The 21,298-nt window shown below is 40.7% G+C and overlaps 1 long non-coding RNA gene across 1 annotated transcript in view; it reads left to right on the forward strand.

Moving 5' to 3' along the window:
- The window catches only part of LOC145550229 (uncharacterized), a 151,989-nt gene that overhangs the window by 8,406 nt on the left and 122,285 nt on the right, over positions 1–21,298 (forward strand). The gene's annotated exons all lie outside the window — the stretch shown is intronic.

Consider the following 21,298-nt stretch of genomic DNA (forward strand, 5'->3'; position numbering starts at 1 on the left):
CACACGCACACACACAGGCTCAAGTGCCATCATGGGTGTGTGTGTGTGCATATGCATGATTGACAAACACACACAGACACACCACTCTTTCTTCTTGTCTCATTGGCAGGCTCATATCCCATCTGCTCTCCAGGGGGGCGGACACAGAGATACTTGTCATTGTGGAACATCTCTCCGCAGACACACACACACACACACACCACTGGGACCAAACTCACTTACACTTACACATACCCACACACACACCTCACAAACCCCCATGCAGTCACTTTTATGCATCTTGAGTCCAGCCACATTCTTCTCTGCTAATTGACTGTCATAACGGCTGGCGAGATTAACTTCAGCTCAGTCCCTGCAAGATAAAGGATAAAGATGCGGGGGCCGGACTGGGCTCGAATGAGGGTGTGGTGTGGGGCCCAAACCGGGCTAATACCGCCACGTTTCCTAGTTGTTATTGATATTTACAGGCCATGGTGTCACTCCTTGCTCGCTCGCCACCCCTCCTCTACTCTTCACCCAAACAACCGGCTCCCCCTTATAGGATTAGCATTAGTGGCAGGCTTATAGAGTAAGCGAGCCCCTGTCAAACCCATGTCCCCTCGTTGCCATCTCCCAGATTAGCTCTGTGACTGGCTCTCTCTGCAAGACACGAGACTGCAGGCGTAAGGGAAATGACAGAACTTGGTGTAAACTTTTCCTAAAGCAGGGGGTAGGGAGCCGGTGACTGTTTTTCTTGAGAGCATACATTGTCCTCTTTTTAAGAAAAATCCCAGGTTTTTAAAACATAAGGAAGTTGGATCACAATAAATAATTTCCAAACTTTTTCCAGTTTTAATGTAGCACATACCATGGGGACTTCATTTGTAAATCAAGCTATTTTTTAGGGGTAAAATAGGGGGAAAAAAGCCTTTAAAAATTTAGCATTCAGTATTTGAGCTAATCAGCATTGTCAAATTGAAATGAGGCAAAGTTCTCCAAATCTGTCAGATTGTGAGGACATAGCTTGTCAACAGCTCTTTTCCAGTGACCCAACAGATGCCAAAAATACATTTTCCTCCCATAACTGTCCTTTGTTGATGTAGATATATATTTGGACTTGGTGTGTAGCTAAAAAGATATTCAATTAAAACTGAAAAGTATTTTGAACTGTTCCTAATTTTATCCAATGTAACATAACTTGCTAGAGATTAATGTTTGCACAACCGTGTTTCACTGTGAGTGTGGGGTTCTGTCTGGTGAAGTTGTGGGCTTTCTTCTGTGCAAGACATGCATACTAGAATAAGGCAGAAAAAAATGCATCTTGGTTTCTTCAGAAATCTTCCCACAAGGTTTTTCAACAAAAGATTAAACGGTTTAAACAAATTAAATGCCCCATTATATCAAAAAGTTAGTGAAATAATTGATCATGTCCCCAATCAAAAGTCTGCAGACAAGAATACATGGATAGTCTAAAATACCATGTATGATTCACACTTTAGCATTTTCAGACTAAAGGCATAATATTCTGTTACTTCAATCTCTTTGAGCTTAACGTGTCAAAGTTTTGTATTACTTTGAAGCAGTGGTTCTTAACCTTTTGAGGTACCAAACCTACCAGTTTCATATGTGCATTCACTGAACCCTTCTGTAGTGATAAATAAAATATGAATCATCCCCCCCACCCCGACAAATCAAGGCAAGTTTATTTGCGTAGTACATTTTAGCAAAAAGACAGGCTAAAGTGCTTTACATCATAAAAGTATCATACAGTCATCAGTGTGAAGTGTTTAAAATCTTAACAGGTTTAGGATTCTTATTTTGGAGTAAGAAAGGAAGTAGTTCAACCAAATTGGGTGCTTTCTAGAAAAAAAACAAATGTTAACAGTGTGACACACAACACTGTTAACATTTAACAGTCTTCCAACAAGAATACCCATTGTGGCTACTTGTTATCTGCTAATATTGCAAAATGTGGCATCTGCTTGTGAGCATACTATCAGCACTGAAGAGCTATTTGACTTTTACTATTTCACAAAATACTACTTATTGCCAACTGTTAGCCATAAAAAATGCAGAAGGTTTCACATACTTTGGGGGTTTCTTATCTGCTAAACGTCTACTTTAAAGTTTGAAAGCAATGTAGGAATACTGTTAGCTAATAACGCCAAAGCTAGCATCTGATAGTTTCCTAGCAATACTAAACTAAAGGTCTAGTCTAGCCATTATATGCAAGCACTATGAGGCTATGGCAGCTGGCTAACTCTCAGCTGCTAATGCTAAAGTTGGAATCTGACATGGAGCCCCCTGTCAGCACTAATCTAATGGGCTACTTAGCTTTAACAGTTTTATGATTTGTAAGCACACTGGGGATACCATAAACCATGGTTGGCATCTGATTCAGAGCTTCCTATTGATGCTTAATTAAAGCATTATTTTACTTTAAAGGAAACTTTAAAACTACACATTGTCTGTAGTTTTTCATGTCTAGTCCACAGACATGAAAAAACTAAGTCTACAGCCTAGCTAAGCCTCAATTAAGTCATTCTATCCTAAGTATTTATCACCAACATCTGGAGATTTCTGAAACCTTTTCTGTTGCTATTTGCTGTTAAAAACAATGGAAATTCTTTGCTTCCCAAAAGTGCTAAATTTTTAGCTCGTCTGTTTATACATAACTGCAAAGTCGATGTCAAACCCGAAGAGAAAATCAACCCACTTTTTTTTCTAGTGACGCACTCTGACCAGTACCATAGTAGAAGTTAGTGTTTTTCTTTTCCTTTCATCCCTGACTCCTCTCATTTCTGCCTAATCTACTTCTCCTTTTCTCTCACTCCATCCCAGCCTCTGCGTTTCTTCCCTCCATCCTGGCCGTGCGGATGACAGCCATGCTCTCGCGGCATCTGTCTGCTGCTCCCCAGCTTGTCTGTGTGTGATCAACTCCTCTCCAGCTCTCCTCCACACTTTATCTCGTCGTCTTAGTGCTCCCTTTTTTTTTCTTCCACTCAGCCTCCTCTCTGCCAACTCACTGTCGCTGTTAACTCACATACCATCTTATGTATTGCCAAAGCAGATTGTGTTTGGAGGGCAAGCAATTAAGGGGGAGGCAAGCGCAAAACTGTAATGTAATTTTGGCTGCGATATTTACAGGAGGAGGTGGGAGGGGGGTAAAAGAAGAAGGGTGGGAGGCACAAAAAAGCACAGAGGAGGGCTTAAGCGGGTCGGACACCGTGGAGTCAACACCGTCGAGAATAATGATTCTGAGCTGAGATTTAGTGGGACGGAATCTGGCACTTCCCTAATTACGAGAGGCCAAATGTCAAGCCTGCTCGCTGTCAGCTTGGTGGCGCTCCGTGCTGCTTTCTCTCCCTCTGTTTCTTCCCCTCTCTCTCTCACGCTCTCCCTTTTTCTGCAAGTTTGTGCATGTTTTATGAATCTCATTAAAAGTCATTAAAAGTGTGGTGAGATTTTCACAGCCTCCGCTCCGTGGCCCTGTAGTCCTCTTTCGATCTGTCACAAATCTGAGCGAAAAGAGACAGAAGGAAAAAAAAAAAACTAGTTTGAGAGTTGAACATTCTAAGGTAAACAAGTTGGAAGGAATTACAAGAGGGAGCACTAAGGGCAAGGTTTCTTAGTGGAATAGGGGGAAGATTTTGCTGAGCGGTCTCTAAAGAAAGGTCTGATTTTTACAGACGTGTGGTGTTATCGGCCCTTTTCAAGGAGCAAACAATCTAACATATTGTGAGAATGTGAACAAACACCTCGCTGGAGGAGTGTTTTCTGACAACTTGGCCTATTTGTCGATCAGCATCTTTGGCCAAACATTCAATTCAATGAAGTCTTGTCTGTATTTACAGCTCCCATTTCAGCGGATGCTCGATACAGCAAAAGGGGTCAAAGTCAAGGTCTCTCTGCATCACTGAGTGGACAAAACTTTCAGCTGCTTACAAGCTGATACAAAGACCTGTTTTGCCTGGTTTTATGGCAGACCCGGTCAGGGTGAGGGGGGCGTTTGCCCAAGCCATGGACCTTCGGCTCATTCTCAAAACTCCCGGCGAACATTCGTGCCTTGCGAGCAGAATGGACCACCTTCGCTTTTCAGGAGAGACACGTGAACGGAGGAGTTGGAGGTGAAAGCGGGCGACGTAAAGAGATGAGGAGCGATGAAAGAGTGTGAAGGAGAAAGAAAGGGAAACAGAAGGCACTAAAAGCAGTTAGTCTGACTTATAGCATTCCAGCCGCTACATCGTTGGTCATGCTCCCAATTACACCACTTCAATAGACCGGCTGAAATCACATTGCCCCCCCTGTGTGTATGCACTTCTTCTATAGTGTCTCCTTCAGAACACACTGTCACACCCACACACAGGAAAAAAACAAACCTCCCACCTCAATACAAACACACACACAAAGGTGCACATTGTTGCCTTCTGTGTGGCTAATTGAAGGTGTGCATGTGTGGGACCTAGAAAAGGTAAAAGTAGTTGTGCAAGGGGATTTAGCTCGCTCTACCGATGTACTAGGAAGTCTACAGATGGCCCTGCAGTGCCATGGAGGTGACACTAGATTGTGTGTGTGTGTATGTTTTGTGAGTGAGGGAGATGGCACATTGTGGAGCCTCGGGCACCATCGGAGACCCCCCCTGTGACTTGGATGTGGGAAGCGAGCGGGGAAAAAGTCTGCGTGGGTGGGTACCGGCAAAGGTATGAAATGATTTAAAAGAATAAGGACTAGGTGGTGGGGAACTGGCTAAATGGAAGGATGTCAGCTTCAGGGGCAGGTAGGGTTTGATGATCAAGTAACGGTGTTGAGGGAGCGGGGGTCAGTCGTGAGCTTTGACTGGAAGTATGGGAACAATAAAACATCTATTGGAGCAAAAACACTATCCAAAAGTGGATTGATTTTGTTATCAAGCGTGGTCTGTTTTGCGGCACCCTCCAGCTGAGGAATTTCATCTTCCTTCTCTTATGGGAAAGCCCTGGGATCCCTCTGATTGAGCTGAAGAGAATTGATTGGGAAACTGTTCTTTGCCATTCTTCCCCAGTTTCTTTTTTAAAATTACCCCTTGAAGTTCGTTGTGACAGGCTTGTCATTGTGACTACCTCATGAAGGAACTTGGAGCATAATGTTTTAGTGATGTTGTCGCTAGGTAAACACCTGGATCTGATGTGCCTTGTGATCCAAACAATGACTAGGATGGACGAATGTCAAGAAACGATCCACATGTAGGACAGTGGGAAGGCCTTCATTAGAAAGGAAAGTAAACAGTGGAGCACAACCACCATCATGTTTAAACAGCATAAATCCTCCTAAGCCTGCAATCACTTTTCAAATAATTGCTTTCTCTTTATTAATACTAGTTTAGGTTGATGTTGTGTAGTGAGTTTTCCTCTTTCTTTCTAAAAGCTTACAAATGATATTTGATAATATAACTAGAAGTGATGAAAAGATTGAAATACAAATGGCTAGCCATGAAAGAGAAAAGCGTGAAAAGAAAAACCTGTAAAACTAAAAGAAGGGAACATATATAAAAGACACGAGATCTAACAGCCTGCACATTACTGCTCCACACCAGGCTCACAGAGGTGTGAACGTAAAATTTTTATCCCCTCCAACAGTGAGTCGTTTGGTCTTTCTGAACTGACTAAATGTGCACATATGAGGTAAAAGTGGTGGATAATAGAAAAAATAATAAAGCCCTATTAATGCCGCATTAATAAGGTTCTAGTGGCCTGCAGGAAGTGAAAGGACAGTAATTATATGTAATTTTGTGCAGAAGCAAAAGAAAAAAAAAATCCTACTATTCAGGCTAAAACCCGATTGCTCAAATTGGAGTACAGCTGGGTTTCCTGAGCCTGTTCTTTGTGAATACCATAGGAGCCTGTTTCTTATTTCAACCCACCAGTTGACTCACATTTTAGCTCAGAGGGACGTTAAGCACAATTGAATCAGGGGAAGAAGAACAAAATATAACGTTTCAAAGAATTTTAAAAAGTTTGTTTCCGGTATAAAATTTATATCAAATTGGAATCAGGATGTCTATAGCAACTCTCTTGTACTGCTAATATATTGAGCCAGAAGAACTTAAGGTATCCTTTATGATTAAAAGATAAAACTGAAGCAAAAATAAGATCCATTCATATTGTATGACCTTGACCAATCCCCCAAAAACTATTTACAATCTTCCCTTATGCATATATTATAGTTTTCTAAAACTAACATTGTAAAATGTTCTTATTGTATAATTTGTCACATTGACAAATCTTTTTCGTGGGATTATTATTTTTGTTGGAAAGGCCCAGATGAAGTTGGGAGCTAAATTAAATTGAGTGACTTTAGTCCAAAACTTATCCGTCAGCTTCTTAGTGGAAACACAAGTTCCATCTAGAAAACGTCCGTTTTACAAGGTAGTGACTAAAGGGAACTAAATACAAAATTGTTCCAATTTTCTTTTTTAATTTTTGGAGTAAAACGAAAGAAAAAACATTGCTTTTTTTTTTTTGTAATGCTCTTTTACGTAAAATATTCAAAAGAAACCCTTGAGAGTTGTTGCTGTAATGGAAAAAAAGTATGTTCCCATGCTCATTTTTTTTTTTTTTTTTTTGTTGCATTTTTGCCAAGCTGTTGTACTTTATCTAAGCTCCTCTATCCAACTTCCAAAACACTCAGAAAACAAGCCCTGAACGTCTGTCAGATGACGCTGGTTCTCTGTTTTTGCGTTTTCAGAGACTCCTCTGTCACACGCTCCCACCTTTGAGCGATCCGAACAGGAAAAAGTGAAACTGGAATGTGCAGGGGAACCCCTACTGGGCATGAAGACAAATGCGGTCCACACACACTCTCTCCGACACACACATGTCAGACAGAGCCCTGCAGTCCCACCTTTGACACTAAGCTTCCAGAAGCAGGAAACTCTGGCTCATCCTGACTAACTCAGACTGGCAGGTGAAGCTAAGCACCCTCTCTTTTCTCTTGCACTCCTCTCCTTTTCTGTCTCTCTTCCACTCTTTCTCTTACCTTTTTTGTGCGTTTCTTGCATTCACGTTCTCCTATTTCTGTTTTCCTATATCCATCTGTTTCTTTCCTATGCCCCTCCAACCCCCATCCCCTTCCTTTCATTCCCTCCCTCATCTCCTTTCCTCTCTCTTCCCCTCAGAGGCTGCGGGCTGGGGTTGAACTCATCTGTCAGGATCAGAAAGGGTCTGGAGTGACGGGAGACTCCTGTTTTAGCAAGATAAACAGCCAGCGCAGATCAAAATGCTCTCTCTCAAACGTACACACACACGCTCAGACACGCACACCTACAAAGGTACACACCGAATGATCCATCTCGTACGACGGCAGATTGGGGGAGTTGTCAGCTTAGACAAGGCACAGCATCTAAATGCAGGTGGTTATTTACAAAGTTAATCATGGAAATTTTCAGCTAAAGCTTTCCAGAAAGAAAAAATAGGAGGATTGGGATTGTTTGTGTCCAGAAAGTTCCAGGTATAGATCCTTAATGTTTTGGATGAAGTCTGCTTGCTTTGACAGAAATGCATAATGTCTAAAACCGCTTCTTTTTAAAAAAATTGTAATGCTGCTTCCTGTCTTCCTCTATTGCCCTTCCCCCAAGTACACACTCCCTCAATGAGGACAATACTGCAAGAATGTAAAATAACATTTCATCATGGACCTTATCATATAGATCAAGCATTAGGTTTTGTTTTATTAAGCAAAAGAAACTAAAAAAAAAAAAAAAACCTCAATAGATCCTAATTATAAACTGGTCTCACTGTTGCAATAAAGACTGAAAAAGTATACATTTTTCATGCTGTTAATTTATATAAGTGATTTATTTGTTGATTTTGATATGTTGACAATCAGAAATTAAAACATATAATTCAAGTGAACATACTTATTGTGCTGAAGACAAATGAATATTGTAACATTTTTGCTGTTCTGCTGTTTACATAATAGACTTCGGCCTTTATGAGATTATTACGTTATGATACCTTGAGTAAAAGTATCAGAGCTACAAACTATCCTTGGTATTCCTGCAAATTAAAAAAATAAAGTTTAACATTACCTAGCTGTTCTTATTTAAAACAAAAACATTTTGTACTTGTTGCTAAAAATATTACAGTTCTAATATTTTGTATTTTGATTATTTTTGATATTTTTAATATCACTATCTTTTATTTTTTTATTCTTTTTTTCAAATGTATACGGTGGTTATTGTAGAACAATCCCCGCACTGAATTACTTTAAGTAAACCTTTAGACAGTGGGAGTCTAACAAGCTGATATTAGTTGTTTAATTAGCCAGGCTAGCCTGCAGTCTGCTGCTTAACAGATGTGCTGCTCTAACCTCACAGTATCCGTACTATGTTTTCAAAAAAAGCCACGTAACGACATTAACAGGCAGCATGCCTTAGATTACTCACAGTGGTTTTCTTCCTTGCAAGCAAGATAAATGTGTTTGGGTAACCAGTAGTGCGCCACAACAAGTAATGGAGCGACAGCTAGAAGCAACTCCAAACAACCAGAAAAAGTGTGTAAGGCCTGGTGGCTCGCCAGACTTATAATACACAGAGGGGAAACTCTGCTCAGGGCTATTTGCTTTGGTTGTTACCTTGCAATGGTCCAGGTATCTTAAGCTTTTTTTTTGTAGAATCTCATTGAACTCTTTAAAATCATAGCAGGATGTTTAGTACTTCTGAAATGGGAACCTTTGATCACCTTGGTATGTTTTAACACTAGTAACTCATTAAACACCAAAAACAACCTTTTAATTTGGTGCCAACATGGAAGCTAGTCACTAAGCCAAAATGATCTTACAGTACTGTAGAACACAGAGGGGGGTACCTAATCCCTACTGACTGGACAGGCAAATAGAAAACTCATCTAGGCCCCAACTGACATAACTTTTTTTTTTGTCTTGAGTGCTCCTGCTGCCCTGCAGGCTGTGCCGCCCTGGGCACTGAGCCACATCGCCCGTATCATAAAACCACTACTGGCTGCTCTCGAACTTGCCAGGATGATAGCAGTTGCCCACATGTCCCATTTGATGTTTCCTGCCTCAAGAACATGTGGGAGAGAGGGGAAGGGAGCGGGAGAAACAAGGGAGTATAGAGAAAATCAGTGGGAATAAGAGAGGGAGGCAGAAAGGGGGGTGGGGGGAGACAACAGGGGGAGTCAAAGCACATGAGAATGAGAGGAGTGGAAAAGAACATTAGCTTGAGAGATGCCAAGTTCACTATCTGCCAGCCTGAGGTGTGTGTAGCTCGGCTGTTGTGCAGGGAAGGAGGGATGAGGCAGGCAGTGGGTATCAGGTATGTCTCTTTTCTATCCGAGCGCTCCAGCACGCTCCTCTCTGCCGCAGCTGCTGCTCGCCCGGATAACAAATCATTCCCTACAGCGCCTTCTGGTAACCTCGTCATTCCCGCTAATAACATTTGGAGATGCTAAGCTTGTAAATTAGCAAATCTGGACCGAGGAGATATTATTTATGCTTGTCTCCCATCCTGAAAGACCCGTCTTGATGGGTAAATTGTGTTTAATTCTCGGAGGAAGCCGTTTTTTTTTTTTTTCAGCGCCCCAGCGTGAGATGAGATTAATCCCTTGACAACCTTTGCGGGCGCGCTTCAAAATTGCTCCCAAATGTCACCAGCGCCGCCGCCACTGTTGGTGCCACCGCACAGATTTGTGGAAGGGTGCAAACGGGGAGGAAAGGTGCTGAAACGGGGACACGCCATCCCTCCCTGGTACACACAAACATACTCTTGAAGTGTATTTTATTTTCCTCCTCTTGGCATTCACAGAAAAAAAAAACTCGAGCCACAAGCCGTTGCTCGCCCCCACATGCACAGACACACACCTTGCACCCTCCTATAGATTATGTTCTTGTTATAATAACACACACATACCGTCGCAAAATAAAACTCTCACTTCGAACTGAAGCAGAGACAGCAGTCTCAGAAATACAGGGAGCGCACACTGTAGCAGTTGTCCCAACACACACACACACACACACACACACACACACACACACGCGCACACACACACACGCACACAGACGACACAAACACTTACAGCTTGTTCCCCAGATTGCCTTTTACTAATTTGTTCCCTCCAAGTGAGAGTTTGTCTTTGATTTAATGTCTCTGTATGGCTCTCGGTGAAAAGACAGCCTGGGATTTATTTAACAAGAAGGCAGAACAGGCTCTGCAGCTTTTTTTCCCCTTCAAATTACACATGAAATCAAATAGTTGAAACACTATATATATATATATATATATATATATATATATATATATATATATATATATATATAATCACCTCTGGTTGAATGTAAGTTTAAAGGGAAGTCCAGCAGCTCTGGAGATCAGCTCACCCCTTGTCCCTGTGAGGTTTGCCGGCTGATGAGTCTTGGTCGCGGTTCAACCTACCCTGCAGCTCGGAGATCAGATTCCCAGAGCGGAGTTTAACTGGAGAGGCTATGCCTTCCTTAATGACCCACAGAGCGGCAGATATCAAAACTGTCAACACACATCTGCATTCTTCCTCTCCTTTGACACTCTGTCTTTACAGTTTTTTTTTTCATTTGCACTTCATGTGGAGTCTCTTCTTTTGTTTTTCTTCCTTGTTGCGACTTACTTGTCTCTCTGTCTTTGACAGCAACCAAAAAAAAAAAAGAGATGAAACAAACATGTTTATGTTCCAACGGCCTCAAAGTGTTAAGTCTAAAACAGACGAATGATCCCTCATTTTCACCAGCAACGCATCAACTTCTACATGGGGGGAAAAAGTTTATTTGAACTGCGATGTGATTTGATTCCTTAATGCCAAACATGCCATCCTCGATACAAGCATTTTCTTCTTTCTTTCCTCCAATTATGTTACTACATATATGCTACATTCTCTATAAAAATCCCCAAGCTTTTTGGGGGGAAAGAATTGCCACTTTTTTTCCAGGAAAGCCTAATCAACATGTGAATTACGATATTAAAAAATTACATTCTTTTTATTTTTACTGAATTTTCCCAAAACTTTTATTTGAGAGTTTTAGCTCCTGATAAGTTTTCTTTTAAAAATAAGAGAGACAGAAATAAAACATTATGTTTTTTACTATTAGATCAAATCTACTCTCCTAAATGCGAGCCTCCACATTAACTTGCCTCTGATGACGTCACATAAGGCAGAATCCAACATATCAGTTTTTAAGTATTTACGTTTCTATCTTCCTATACTTTGTATTTAGTTTGTTTGGTATTTATCTGGATTGTTTTAATAAAGTTGCTGGTTTCCCTTTTGCTAAATACAGCTGATCAGGCTCGTGCCTCCTGTGATGTCATCACCATAAGACGTACACAAAGCAGGAATTTTCTCGAAGGCACATTTTAAAATCGCTGTATTTAGTGAAATTCTTGAGTGCAAATCTACACTTAATTTCCCAGTTGTGTTTTTATTGTAGAAGTAGATTTGTGAGTGGTGTGGAAAAACAGCCCAGTGAATGGTACCTTCAATGTGCACAAAAAATAAGTTGGAAAGTGTTTGAGTAAATTACACCGAGATCCCTCTGCTGCATTGAAAACCCAAAATGACACGTGGGACTGTTTTTATGGAACAAGTCATTTCTGATAATTACAGTTATTTGTGGCAACTGTCCACACACACTAATTAAACCCGTCTGGGGCCTTTCAGTGAGCATCCGAGAGGGAAAATAAAAGTTAACATTTTTTTTTTTTTTTAAAGCAGCAAACAATTGTTGCGAAAAATAACCGAAAAACATACGACAATATCCCCACTATATAGTCTTCATTTTCACCTTTGACCTCTGACTCTAGAGGATTAGTATAACATTTGACATCCAGCTAGACTTTATGTAACCGTGTTTATTGTGACAGGAATTCCCCCCCCCCTACCCCCAAGAACTTTGATGATGTTTCATAATAATAATAAAAATAAAAAAAGCTCAGGGTTTTAAAGTTGTTTTTGCAGAGCTGAAAAGATGTCATTTAAACAGAACATAATCCATAAGCTGAATAACAAGCAGAGATGTTGGTTCGTTCTCTTCCTCTCTCTGAGTGACACGGCTACATAATGTCTGTCTGTCGCCGTCTGAATGTAGGCTGGAGATCTGGTGACACACACTTTTTCAAGCACGCGCAGGCAGAGAGAGCTGTCTTCTTGCATGCTAACGTGGATCTATCGGAGCGTTTTAGAGCCAACGTACTTCTGTGTATGAACTGACAGCTTGGCACAGTAACGAAAGAAGGAAAAAAATCTCACTTTTTCAGTTCAAGACGGCCTGATTGGCAAGGATAGAGAAAAATGTCCCACTGATAAGGACTGTTACTTTATTTTATTCCAAATGAATTGTTTTGTCATTGACTTATAGTCAAGATAATGCAAACTTGAAGTGTGTTTTGATTTTTCTTAAGGTCTCAAAATTGTCAAACGGATGTGAATTTGAGATTCACTTTTGCTTAACCTCAGCTGATGTCAGAGTTCAGACACTTAGAAATTGGCAAAAATGGCATCCACTGCACTAGAGGTAAAACTGACAGCATTTCAGAACAAAATAATGCCAACCGTCATAGTGGTGGTAGTTTGGTGATCTGGGCTGCTTTCACACTTCAGTACTAGTTCGACTTAGTGTAATTGACGGAACCATGTCCAGTCCAGTCCAGTCCAGTTTAACTTTTAAGCTCAGTCACATGAGGATTATGCACCAGGACAATGAATGAACCAGCAAAAACAAACTGGCTTGGAAAACCTAAAATGAATGATTTAGAGTGGCCTAGTCAAAGACTGGACTTAAGTTGAGCTGATATGGTATTACCTTAAACAGGCCATTCAGTTTGGAAACATTTCAGTGTTGCTGAAGTAAAGCCATTCTGCGAAGAATTGATGAAATCGTATCTGGGTTTACAATGTTTCTTTTCCATACATTAGTTTGGATAGATTTGATTGTCCTTAACAAAACATTGGATCATCATTTGAAAAGTACTTTTTCTATTTACCTAGATTAGCTCTGTGTGACATTATTATTATATAGCAGGTTTGGATCAGTAGTTTGTGAGTTTGATTCCAAATACCCTGTTGACCTATGTTAATGTTAATGTGAATCTGGAAGAATATGTGAATGTTGAGTTCAGCTGGGGAATTTCAGCCAATAGGTTGTTAGCTAGAAAAAAAAATAATTTTGTGAGTTTTTGGTGTTTGGATTTCATGGCAGACGAGTTGATCCGTTCCTTGTGTTTGCCAATTTTTGACGGTTTAAAGAAAACGCCATTTGCTTTAAAGTTCTTCCATATAACTTTGCAAATCAGTGTTAAATCTGTGTTTAAGCTCTGCGAACACACTTTTAATTGAGCTTTGTTGACCATGTTACCAACTTTCTGCCCAAAAGAGGTGGTGGGAATTTTTTTTGGAGGATAAGACTTGACGTTCAATACTTCAGTCCGTAAGGTCTGACCGTTTGGAAGGCATACATCAGATCCTTGCTTAAAATGACCTGCTTAAAGTTCACATTCCATCTTGATAGCATTGCAGATGCAATGCTGTTGAAGTCATTCTAAGCGGTTTTTTTTTAAACGTTAGTGCAGTAAGCTAATGCCAGAATGCTTGTGTCTGCTGCATCAGACTTGGAGTGCATGGTTTTTTTGGAGAACTTCCTCGGCTGTGTGCGCCGGCCTCTCCAACACTGTTTATGGAGCTGTGTGTTGTGGTCAGTGTGGTCTCTCGCTCGTCCCCGAGGCCTTGTAAAGAGCCTCACCACAGGGCTGCTCAGACGCAGCACGCTCCTACCACAACACCAGAACTCTCACATCTGCTGCGCAGCAACATGTCAGAGCTCCGGATTTATGTCTGGCACCCGGCGGGACGTCAGGAAAAAGCTGGACGCTCCGCTCCTGAGCCCTGCGTTTGCACGCTGTTGTTTCAATTGTGCCGTCTGATTTATTGTCTCGAAAAGGTTTCGCTTCCTGGAGGTCAGATGGGATTTTGGGTTACTTTGGGTCAGATGTTTTCATGCCTGCTTATTAAAACGCAACATATCAGAATACATTCCAAGGATTTGGGGTTAAAAACATGATTAATTTGTCAAACCATTCTCCATCCAGAGGAGGCATTATTTGCCTCTTTCACTGCGCTGTATATTCCCTAATGATGTTTCCTTTTCTAAAATAGTTGAGGGAAACTGATGATGTGAAAATAAATTGCAGTGATTGTGCATAATCGCTGGAATTTTCCCCTTTGATTAATGCAACAGAAAGCTTTTCATTATCCAGAGAGCGTTTGTTAAATAAAGCATTAATTTGAATTCATTTAAAGCTTTTCAGAATACTTATTGTGAATGAGATTGGATTGGAATTTCAATGAATGTCAACATTCACAAAATTCTTACTGTCCTGAATCTCTCGCTGTCTCCCCCGTCCTCACACACTCAAATGATGGCGATGACTAGCACAAGCCATTTAAACAGTCGCCCCAATCCCACCCCCCCGCGCCCCTTATCTTCAGGAGTTATGGCTCTAAATCTACTCGTAATACATAGCTCACTGAGGGTGTAATCCCTGGGAACATCGGAGTAAATCCGTGCTATATCCGCTACATGCCGACTACAGCGACCAGAGCCAGGTCCATTATGGTGACTGAGAAAGTGAGGGGCATTAACGGGCTGGGCATGGATTCGTGTTAACGCCGAGCCATTAGGACACCTCCACTCTGGAAATCTCCCGAAGCCTTGTGACCAAAACAGCTGTCCGAACTGGGACTTTAAGTCCCTCCTTTTGGCTGTTTGCCCTCTTGTTTGCCTTTTGGCACTTTGTCCCAATAAGAGAGGGTGGGGGGGATAAAAAAACTTTAACAAATGCACCCAATGTTGTTTTACTATCGGACCAAACCAGGACCTGTCCAAAAACATGAAGTTGTCTATTGGTTTTTCACAAACCAAAAGGTTTTCAAAAACTAAAAAATGAAGAGAACAAACAAAATAATCTATATTTATGATTCAAAGTTGGCTGCCAGGACACATGGCTGTGTACTGAGCCATTGTGACACTTGTTTTGTCCTTATTAGAAAAATAAAAAAAAACTTTAAAAAGTGCACGCAGTGTCAGCATTATATGTTACAATAGTTGCGTTTCTGTTGACCATATAATTGCGGAAAATGTCGATAATAAATTTGCTTACTGGAAACACGCCAACTCACATTTTTCCATAAAACGTTTTTTTGCCAGTTGGATTTTCAGCTGCATCTAAATTAGCGTAGTTCGCAAAACTGCAGCGGGAACACTTTTTGCATCAAATCAATCATGTGATCAACAATCGTATGTTACAACAGGCAGAAATGAAGAAGACGGGAAGTGGTAGGAGGCATGCTTTTTAATGACTTACTGCATGAACACACTTATGATTTTAATTCTTATTTAATGGAAACACCACATTTACAAAATTGCGTTGTTTTTTTTAATCGTCACAGATTTGTGCACATTTGTAATGGAAACTCATCTAATGAGACCAGACCACGACGTGTTCGAAAACCAGAACTTATATTTTGTTGGGGGTTTTTTTTACCCCAAAACCTTCATCATTTCCAAAAACTAAAAGATGAAAAGAAGCAACAAAATCAGCTATATCTATGATTCAAAGTCAGCTGTCAGGTTACATGGCTGTCTGCTGGAGGGAAGAGGGAGGGAGGTGGATCTTGTCATGTCCAAAACAACAAACCGTGGAGGAATAAGTGGGCTTTTTAATCTTGGAGCAAAGAGAAGTGACGAGGCGCTCAAATTAAAAATGCAAACCCAAGCTCTCTCCCACCCTTTCCTCCCAGGCCAGAGCGAGAAACTAACAGACAGAGCTCTTCGTGTACTGACGGGAAAATCGAGGCCCCTGGGTTCCTTAACTCTTTGGCCGGACGACAGTTTCCTGGCCTGAAGGGGTCAGCGGTGGGCTGTCTGGGAAGTTGGCAGCCATTGGGGCTCCAGAGGGGATGTTTTGCAGAGAGAAGGGGGGGGAGGGGGGAGGAGCGGAGGGGAGTTGAGAAAGGCTTTGGGGTGGGGGGGGGTACATCTTGTGGCTGGTTGGCATGGAGCGGACACCAACAGTTTCCAAACACACTGGCTGTCGCTGCCAGGGCCTGCTGAGCTCTTCCACATTACACCACAGTCTGGGAAGACCAGAGGAACTGGAGGCCTGGAGCTACAGTGCCCCCCCTACAGATTCATTGGAGATCTACAGGGTCCGGCGCTCGGTTAGTGGTGCTTTACAACTCTCAATACTCCAAACAATTATATTTTGTGATGGTGGAGTTTAATTCTTGGAAGAAAACACAAAACTTAAAGCAGTGAAAGTGTTGATAAAATTGATAAACATACTATATATTCTTGTTCTTGTGTATAGTAACTACTCTGATTTTTATGAGTTTATTCTACTTATTTCAGACTGATATTTTACAAATAATTGTTGATGACTGAAAAAGCTTTAAAGAGAAAACAAATACTTGCATGTTTTGGAGCTTTATTAAATCACTTTACAATGTTAAAAGCATAGTGTTCTGTTTCATTTTAAGCATAGTATGTTAAAGTACTAGTTTAGTTTTCTCATCTAGTTCAGCTTAGACTAAGAGCAGGGTTTTAATGTCGTGGTTGTGGTAAGGTGTGGCCAACACCTTACCCCACAAGGCTGCGTTTAATTCCTCTGCTGCCATCGGCAAAACTACAGGTAGATTACAATTTTAAAACGGCGCAGAAAAGTGACATTGTTCACAACTTCTCCTTCTGTTCGCTGATTGGCCCACTTCAAATTCTACTGGGGAAATCCAATTCAATAGGAGAAATCCCAAAAGGAGCACTGAAGTTAGGTAAGAATTCCCGATATTCATGGTAGTTAGGAACCAGCCTCTCAAGCTACATTTGCTTCCCAATTCTTTGGATCTGTTCTGCAAAGAAATATCCAGAATTTCAAATGGTTTTGAGGTCAGTCTGAGAGAAAAATCATAATAGGGGAATCTGAAAATACTGCTAAATCTTAAGATTTTCACCTATTTTAAAGTTAATATTGAACTCCATAGTGGTAGCAACATGGCTACATAACCGTACCAAATTAAGAAATTCACTGAAAGTGTGAGGGTGGCAATGCTTGATAATGTTACGTTCCTAGTCTATTTGTGACAAATGGTCTTTTTAAATGTTTTTTCTGGCACCAATATCACCGTGGAGACGAGGGGAAACCACAACATTCAGGCCGATAAAACATAGATGCTGTAGATAAAAACAAAAAAGTAAACAGTCTAAGCCAGAGTCTAACAATTGTGAGACTGTAAACATGAGAGTCAAGTAATAAGAAGGATGTCTGCTCACAGCACAGATGATCTCATTCCCGTATGCTACCAGGAACAATGCAGAAAATCCAACAGGAGGGTCTTCTGCTTTTAGTGTGAGTGAATGAGAATACGGTAAAGCCCGGGGAAAGTGGATACATTTACATAATGAAGCCATAAGTTAAACGACGAAGCATTTTACGACGGTTTCCGTCGGGTCGGGCGCATTACACTCAATGAAGCGCACCTGTGGGGGCAGTGTCACCAGCTGAACACATAATGCATGTTAGCTGCGTTCTCCCAGTCACCTCTGCTACACCAGCGCGTCGCACAAAAGCACCCAAACAGCTCCATGATCACGCCCCTGGCCCTTTCAGCTGAAAGATTTACAATTGCAGTTCCTTCCAAAAGTATTTACACCTTCAGAGGTTTAACTTCTTTACTTCAGCGCATTTTAGTGGAATTTTGAAAGTCTAACCAAACCGGTGCATTGCTATGACAGGGTTTTCCCCCCAGAAAACCTGCTAAACCCGGTGGTAGGAAGACACTTCACCACCTGGACACCATGTTTTTGTGTTAAAATATGTTAAAGTTGTAACTAAATTTAATAACATGACTAATACGTTTTATGGAAGACATTGTTGGCAATACTTACACACACAACTGTAGATTCTTTAAAATAAACGCTTAAAGTCCCATTTAGTGTGAATATTAGATCTGATCTGTAACTTAGTTTTCTGATTCGGCAGGTTAGCTTCATATTCAAATAATTCATCTGTTGCCATTGCTTCCAGTGCAGCAAATCATTCAGATTGTTAAAGTAGGCAAGGACTTTATTCCCTTTTCATTTTTCAGTCATTAACTAACCTGTCCTGTCTGTTCTTTAACTTTTTCATTTCTTTTAGCGCTGCTTGATTTATCTTCTTGCTGAACACCTCCAGCCCTCGTTCCTGCATTTTTTTTGGTACTTTTTCACTCTTTAATCTTCTAAAGCCCTTTCTCCTCTTTCTAACCCTGGTCGCTCTGCTCGGCGGTATTTCCATATCCCTGAGCTTTTTTTCTTTTCTTCCCCCTTCCCCTCACTCGCAGCCTGTTGTATTCCCGCTCTCCCTTCTCATCCGTTTATCACTGGCCCTTGTTCTGTTAATCCCCGAGGGTTTTGTTTATTTGTGTTGGAGCTGCTTTTACAGCTTGCGACTGACCCCACCTATTTTCTCACCAGTCATTTGAACAGCAGGGCTGCTTTGCAGCTACTCCACCAATTAACATACCATTAGCATAATATTTGCATGTGTGCATTAGGGTGTTGATGGGGAGAGAAAATAACACTTTTACAGGGTTCTAGGTTTTTTTCTCTCTCCCATTTCTCAAAAAAAAAAAAAATCTATATTTCATAGAATGACGTTAAAGCGCCCACAGCCTGTTTTATCTCGCTTTGATTTGATTTGCAGCTCGGCGAGCAGCGTCTCCGTTTCAAGTTTACTGTGAAAAGTTCTGCAGCCCACCTACACGCTAACATCTGATGATCAAATTCAAATCATTTCCGCTGTGTTAATTTAAGTCGTGTTTTATCAAAATGCCAATACTTACACATGTTTCGTGTCTTCTGAAGTATGAGTCAAAACTCAGAAATTTAAATGTGCAATTCAGTGTTATTTAATAATAGCTCCTAAGTTTTTAGTTGTTGTTTTTTTTTTTTTTTTTTTAACTCAGATGAGTTACAGATATGGACAGGCAACATGGATGTAAAGATTTGTCACGATATTATATACGATATTGTTATAACAGTAAAACTGACAATAATCATTTATTAGATCTTTTTTAGGCATCTGTATGACCTATAGCCCCAAAATCACAAATACTGCCTTCAAAAATAATTCCTGCTTAAGAGAAGAAATGTGATTTGTATGACTAAGCTCACAGTAACTGCATCATAAAATGTATTTGTATTTATTAATGCTTTAATTGAACAGTATAAAAAAAATTAAACTAAATCCTGAGAAGTTAGTTTTGTTTTTGTTTTTTTAAACATCTTGATTGGACAACAACTAACATTAACATTAACATCTTAATTGTGACAGATATTATGATAAATCATAAACGATACAATTAATGCCCACCCCTGGTCACAGATCAAGAGGATGGAGTGGAAACGGCCGGGAAAGAATCTTCTGATGATGGCAGGAATGAGAACAGTTCACTGGGAGGCGACGCATCACAGCAGGGAGCCTCGGCTCGACAATGCCGTAATAAACTCATTCGTACGTTTTGATGGAAGCCGACGGGAAGAGATGGGTGAAACCAGGCCAGCTGAGATAGACCAGAGGGGGAGAAGACGAGTCCGGGGCGCCGAGCCAGTTTCCCGGCGCCGATCAGGGATCCGCCCGCGGGCCCCGCTGTTCCTCCGGTGTGCCACGCCTGTCCCTCACACGCCGCCGCTACCAGAGCCGTCACATTAGGGCCGTCGCTCAAACCGCTGCCGCTTTTGTGTCCGTTTGAGGTTTCAGTCACCGAAACCTGAGTGACAACCGGCCTAAGGTATTAGTAAAATAAGCAGGTGTTCAACGCATCCAATCCAACAGGAACCCCTAAAGGGGACTAGAGTTGTCACACAACTCTAGTCACGTATATGAATAGAAGTCTTTTTGTACAAGTGATGCATCATTGGTAATCATGCAAAAACCTCCCCAAAACACGAAATGTTTCTGTAAATTGGTGTAGTCTGACATTTTCATAGAAATGTGTGTGTTGTTGAACAAGCTTTTTGTAGAGTTTCTTAGTTTTGAGTTTTTGAAAGAACAGGATGGAGATGGAGCATTTTATCAGATAAGTTCAGTCAGTTCACTCAGAATTGACTTCAGAGTTCCTGAAACCTGAACAAACTTTTAATACAATCGCATTACAGGTCTGTAAAGACAAATAAAGTGATGTTAATGTGTTTGAGTTGAGACACATTGGCTGTAATGTAAAATAAAATAAATCTAACTATATTATGTTGTTTAGGCATGGGCGGGTCGCATAAAATGTTCTAAAATTTGTCTTCAGTGTTCCTGTAACTTAAAGTCCTTCCAATGTGAAGCCATAGGAACCTCCAAGTTATGTTTGGTTTCCTTTGACTGTATGCTGCATAGAGTGACCTAGAACTGCCCCTCCCCAACTTGTTGCTGTACATAAAAAATAAATAACAGCTGGTCTTTATTCTTAAATTTGGCTGGTTTGAAGGAAAAAAACCCCAACAATCACAATTTGGAAACTAATGAAGTATGACCCATCACTTACGCTACTAGCACCAGTTAAAGGGGCAGTACTGTGTATTTTTCAGGCACATAGTGGTATTTTGTAGCACATTTAAGTAACTATCTTACCTTTAGTTGTTAAAAAAATGCTAAATATAATTCATAACTTCAAAGAAATTCAACTTTGTAATTTGACATTTTGAAATTGACCTGTCTCTTTAAGAAGCTCTGCCTTCAGCACGTTATAAAAATGCCTTTCCATGTCGAGCATTTCAATGTTCATAACACTGCCCCTTTAAGGAGACGGCTGCAGATTAGCAACCGACTTGGATAGCCTGACTAACTAACTCTGCTCTTAAAGAGCAGAATGTCAAAATGCTGCTCAATAAACACTTCAAGACTACAGCTAAATTTAGCAGTCGTTTATTTTATTTTCTACGTATAACTATTAAAAAACTAATATTTCCATAAATGGAAATAGTTGTTGCTTTCCGGTTTAAGTAAAAGCAATTGAATCACGTTGTGCTCTTTTTGCTCATCATACTGTGATAATGTCTTGCTTACCTGCTGTGGTTGACATAACCTGCCACTTGTCTGCCATGACAACGATTACATTAGATGTGTAATGCATAAACATTCAAACATGGATAATGTAAAGGAAGCATAAGAGCTGTAGGGTCTGATGGTATTTGGAATTCTTCCAAATCAAATCACGTTTTTCATCTCGTCTCCACCAGTCTGACCTCGTAGTGTTTAAAACTTAAATACAAATCAAGAAAA

Source organism: Poecilia reticulata, chromosome 23 (assembly GCF_904066995.2).
Source record: "Poecilia reticulata chromosome 23, P_reticulata-male-v2, whole genome shotgun sequence".
NCBI lineage: Eukaryota > Metazoa > Chordata > Actinopteri > Cyprinodontiformes > Poeciliidae > Poecilia > Poecilia reticulata.